The sequence below is a fragment of the Trichosurus vulpecula genome, chromosome 5 (assembly GCF_011100635.1).
Source record: "Trichosurus vulpecula isolate mTriVul1 chromosome 5, mTriVul1.pri, whole genome shotgun sequence".
Taxonomy (NCBI): domain Eukaryota; kingdom Metazoa; phylum Chordata; class Mammalia; order Diprotodontia; family Phalangeridae; genus Trichosurus; species Trichosurus vulpecula.
The window spans coordinates 268,305,400-268,310,629 of record NC_050577.1 but is presented as its reverse complement, the minus strand read 5'-3'; the positions used below and the strand labels follow the sequence as shown (position 1 = coordinate 268,310,629).

At 37.6% G+C, this 5,230-nt stretch overlaps 1 pseudogene; it reads left to right on the top strand.

Moving 5' to 3' along the window:
• The first annotated feature begins 1,583 nt into the window (after nucleotides 1-1,583).
• On the top strand, nucleotides 1,584-2,552 carry LOC118850629 (annotated as a pseudogene).
• Nucleotides 2,553-5,230: the final 2,678 nt, after the last annotated feature.

Here is a 5,230-nt window from a genome sequence, read left to right as displayed (position 1 = left end):
CTCTCATCGCTTCCACAGACTGCCATCCTGTGTTGGGAGGTCTGGGGATCTCCGCTGGTTTCAGGCGCCCAGCTGTCTCCCAGCCCGTCTCCCACGTGGATTTCCCGGCCAGCCGCTTCTGCCTTGGTCTGGAGCAGCTCCGCACCGAGTACTCTCCAAGCCTACAGGTTCGTGCCTCCGGCCTTTCAGACTTTCCTGGCTTGGAAATTTGCCACACACAGACTGCTCGCGGTTTCTGACTCTCTCAAATCTGCTCCAATTCACTTTTTTATAGGAATCTGACAGACCTTGTGAGAGAGCTGTAAGAGACCTTGTAAGATGCTGCCTTCATGAGGCCATCTTGGCTCCGCCCCTGTGATGCTTTTTTGAGCTCTGTCATCTTAAGAGAATATAGAGCCTTTTCAAGGAGAAGCCACAAGGACCTAGAGCAATGTAAAGTATGTGTGGTCTGATTGTATAGCAACCTGATTTTATTATATTAAAAGAGCCCAGAGATGTGGAAAGTTGAAGAAAAGAAATTGGGCTTTTAGAGGAGTTGCATGAATGCACAGAGTTTCCCATGGAACCAGGTAGATAAGTTCAAAGAGTGTACTTTATGCAAATATATAACACCAAGAAACATTTCCTCGGTTTAAGAAATAGTTCACAAGATAAGAATTGAAAATTAATAATAACCATTAAAGTACTATGAAAATTAAATAAAAGAAATTCAAGTTTAAACCCTTATTGATACTCTGAGGTCTTATCACCCACAGTTCATGTATTGGCAAAGGTCAAAAATAAAGGAAACTACACAATTTGGTGGTGATCTGGAAAAATAAACCCACTAATATATGACAGGTAGAAGGAATGGTGAAAATGATCAAAAAAACAATCTGAAATTTTCTGAGGGAAGTGATGAAATGATTCATAGATTTTGAGCTAGTGATCTCACCAGCTAGTATATATCCCAAGGAGATCAAAGACAGAAAGAGGCACCACATGTATGCCAAGAGATCATAGGACTTTCTGTGGTAGCAACAAAGTAGAGTCAAGGCAATCGTCTGACATTTGGAAAATGGCTGAAAACTTAATGTTACATGAACATAAGTGTGTTTGACATATGCTTGCATACACGGTCAGGGTTAGTCTTGCTTAAGTTTCTTTTTTTCTTAGGTCACAAAGGGATACAGTTAAGGAGGTGTATATGAAAATGACTATGGTGGGAAAACTAAAGGAAATCAACAAAATCTTTGAAATAATACAAATTAAAGTTGATTTGGAAGGAATAAGGTAGAGACAAGAAACTCAAAAGCAAGGGAAATATAGATTGAGGACAAAAGTCCTTACAAAAATGCTGTGCTCAGTAGCTGATACACAGGTTAAAATCATTGAGGATAACAAAATGTTGGCATGATTTTTTTTTATCCAGTGAAAGGAAAAAGGGCTCAAGTGACTTATAAGTGTTTATATCTAAATTGCATTGCTAACCTATTTTATGATGCCTCTTCTCTACTCTCTCTCACCTCTCTCTCTCTGTGTCTCTCCTCTCCTATCTCTCTCTCTCTCTCTCTCTCTCTCTCTCTCTCTCTCTTTCTCTCTCATACAGATTCATTGAAAGACAGAGGTCAGATATGAGAAACCATACAGGTATAACATTATTTATTCTTCATGGATTGACAGATGATCCACAGCTGAAGGTTCTGCTTTTTATCTTTCTGTTTCTGACCTACATGTTGAGTGTAACTGGGAACTTGACCATCATCACCCTCACTTTGGTGGATCCCCACCTTAAAACCCCCATGTATTTTTTCCTTAGGAACTTTTCCTTCTTAGAATTGTAATTCACAACTGTCTGTATTCCCAGATTCCTGTACAACATGTCAACTGGAGACTACACTGTGACCTATAATGCATGTGTAACCCAATTATTTTTTGGTATCTTCCTTGGGGCCTCAGAATTTTTTCTTTTGGCTGCCATGTCTTATGACCGCTATATAGCCATCTGCAAACCTCTGCACTACGCTACCATCATGAGCAACCGACTCTGTAACCAGCTCCTCCTACGTTGTTGGCTGTCTGGGTTGATAATCATCATTCCGCCACTTGGTGTGGGTCTTGAGCTAGAATTCTGTGACTCTAATGTCATTAACCATTTCATCTGTGATGCATCACCAATGCTGGAGATCACATGCTCTGATACACAATTCATAGAAAGAATGATTTTATCCTCTGCTGTGTTGACACTCATCATTACCTTAGCATTAGTGGTTTTATCTTATGCCTATATTGTCAGGACTATTCTGAGATTCCCTTCTGCCCAGCAAAGGAAAAAAGCCTTTTCCACTTGTTCCTCCCACATGATTGTTGTCTCCATGACTTATGGAACCTGCATCTTCATTTATATCAAACCTTCTGCAAAAGAAGGGGTGGCTTTGAATAAGGTAGTATCAGTGCTTGCAACCTCAGTGGCACCAGTAATGAATCCCTTTATTTACACCCTGAGGAATAAACAAGTGATACAAGCTTTTAGAGACACATTAAAAAGGATTGTATTGATTTCAAAGCTATAAGAGGTAATTGAAACTCAGATGTAATTAGTAAAAAAAAATAGTTTTGAATTCTTTGTTCTGGGTCCCATGACCTAATTTTATTCCCTTACTAATGCCCCCTTACCCACAGACCCACATCTGAATGTTAATTTTCTCTCTTATCCAGAAATCCTCACTCATTGAGGTTTTCCCCTCCCCAGTCCATCCCTCCTTTTAAGGATTTCACTTGCTTTCGACAACCTCACTCACTACTTCATTTCCATAAAATCCATGGAAGATTTTTTTTAGAACCATCCATATATAAGAATAGAATTTTCTACCCCCCCACTAATTAGTCAATATATATTTATTAAATGCCTACCACATCCCAGGCACAATGCTAAGCACAAAGGTAGAGATATAAAAAAGAAAGACAATCCCTCCTGCATAAGAAGTTAAAATTAATTGGGAAGATGACACACAAAATAAAGCTGAAAAGTGGGAGGAAAAAAAAGGTTCCCTGCATGACGGCATGGTGAAGAAATCAGTCAGAGAAGTCCTAAAGTAGTGCAGTTAGGTGAGAAATGAGGGAATGTTGGAGCTCAGCTCTCTTCTTAACTGGAGGTTTGGTGTTCATGGCTCCACCATCCAATCAGAGCCAGAGGGTAGTGATGAGGTGAACTACCAAGGCTGATGAGATACTGCAGGATGATTGTCTTCCCAATAATAAGCTTCCTGGGTCATGGTGGAGATGTCACTAAGATAATATTCAAACTAATGCAGCCAAATGAAAAATCAATTTTGCCTGGTGATCCATGTTATAAACCACAAAAGCCCAAATACTGAGATCTCCTGTCTGAAAACTAAAAATCGCCCTGTGTAAATTGTCATTTGGGGCTTTTAGCTTAAAACCTTGGAAAGTAAAAGCCAAAGTCTCAAAATAAAACACATTTTTAAGATTGAGAGTCTGAAGGGAAGTCAAAAACCATCCCCTTCCAACTTTCTCTAATATCTGTAATTCCCTCTGTGGCAATCTACAGATTTTTCTCCCTCCATTAAAAATATCTCCTCCTTGCATTCCAGACCAACTTATTTCTAGCACTATATTTTACAGATCTGTAAGAGACAAATTATTGTTCGTATGCCCAAAAAGTAAATCTGTATAGGGACATAGGAGAACTTTATTACTAAATTTCCCCCCAAAAAGGCTATTTTTAAAAAAATTCTGGCAGCATATAAAGGGGGGAAAGCATTTTTCTGTTACAAAGTAAAAGAGTAAATTCCTTTTGCAAGTTCAGTAATAAAAATGTAATTGATAACCTTTATTCATATGTATTGTTTCCTCTAATCACACCTTTCTATATATAACCAATAGTTTTCCAGCCTTTAAATAGTCCTTTGTTTTTTCTTCCCTCTAAGACAATTACTTGAGAGGAAAGTTGACTAAATTCCTGGCACTACATATATGTAACATTTGTAGGCATTACACTATTCTACAAAGTGAGTCCTCTGCTCTGGTTTTCCCATTTAAAAGGGGGAAATATTTTAATTTTACTTTTCTATCTCATTTCATGCCTTTGTTTTGAATTAATTGTATCTTTTGCCTGACTAATAAAGGCAAACACATTGGTGGGGGCTCATAAGTTATTGTGACCTATGCTTTTGAGTGAAGGTACACATACTGTGTATCACCTGAGGTATCTCTCTTACTCATAAACTATGACTCAAGACTAAACTACATGAGGGTTAAAGTACTATCTGGGTTTGGATATACTCAAAACCATAATTCCCTGCCTTCCACTAATATGTTTATTTTTATTACTCAAGCAGAGAAGACAATTAGTTCAAAACAAAAATATTTTAAAAGATACCACATTAATAAGAGTTATACTAAAATATTCCTCACATAAAACTGAGACAGAAATATATACATTAACCATTGAAAGAGTAAATATTCAACTAAAGGACCCTGTAGGAAGGAAACATATATAGCCATTGCATATGCATGGAGGGATAGTTGACTCAGTGCCTCTAATGCTGCAGGACTACTATACTTACTTAGTGATACTATTACTTGATGATATTATTAATGTGCTATTACCACTACATTTATGCCCTATTTGTCTCTGGGGTTCACAGAGTTAAAGAACTGACTTAATGCTTTGCATTTTTGGCTTGTCTAAGACACTGCACTTTATTATTTACAGGTCAAATGGGAGGAACATTCAAACACTGATACAGAATCTTAGTGTCATCATGAAGTTTTTCTCCCAGGTTGGATAAGGGACTAGTTTTAATTATTCTGTCAAAACAAAAATTAATGTGAGTTGCTCAGGGTAAAACTGAAAGAGAGGTACAAAGGAAGGAAATTTATAAGAGTATCCAAGACTGAGCATTAGCCATATTCAGTAACCAATTGGGACTTCTGGAATATTCTGAGAAAGATATTATATTAACACAATTGATGATAGCAGATCAAAAGGTGCTTTTCTATTATTCTGCCCAGAAAAAAAAATAAGATTTTCCATGGAAGAGAAGCTTCCCTTAACCATTGGCTGTTATTTGAATGGATAGAAGCAGGTAGGATGTAATGTCAAGCCTTCTAGAAATACAATAGTCAGTCAAAGCTAGAATTCTGATTCTATTGTACCTTTCAAATAGCCTTTGCCAGAGATGTTGTCTCCTCATCTCTCCATATCATCTGTGCTTAATGAATGCAT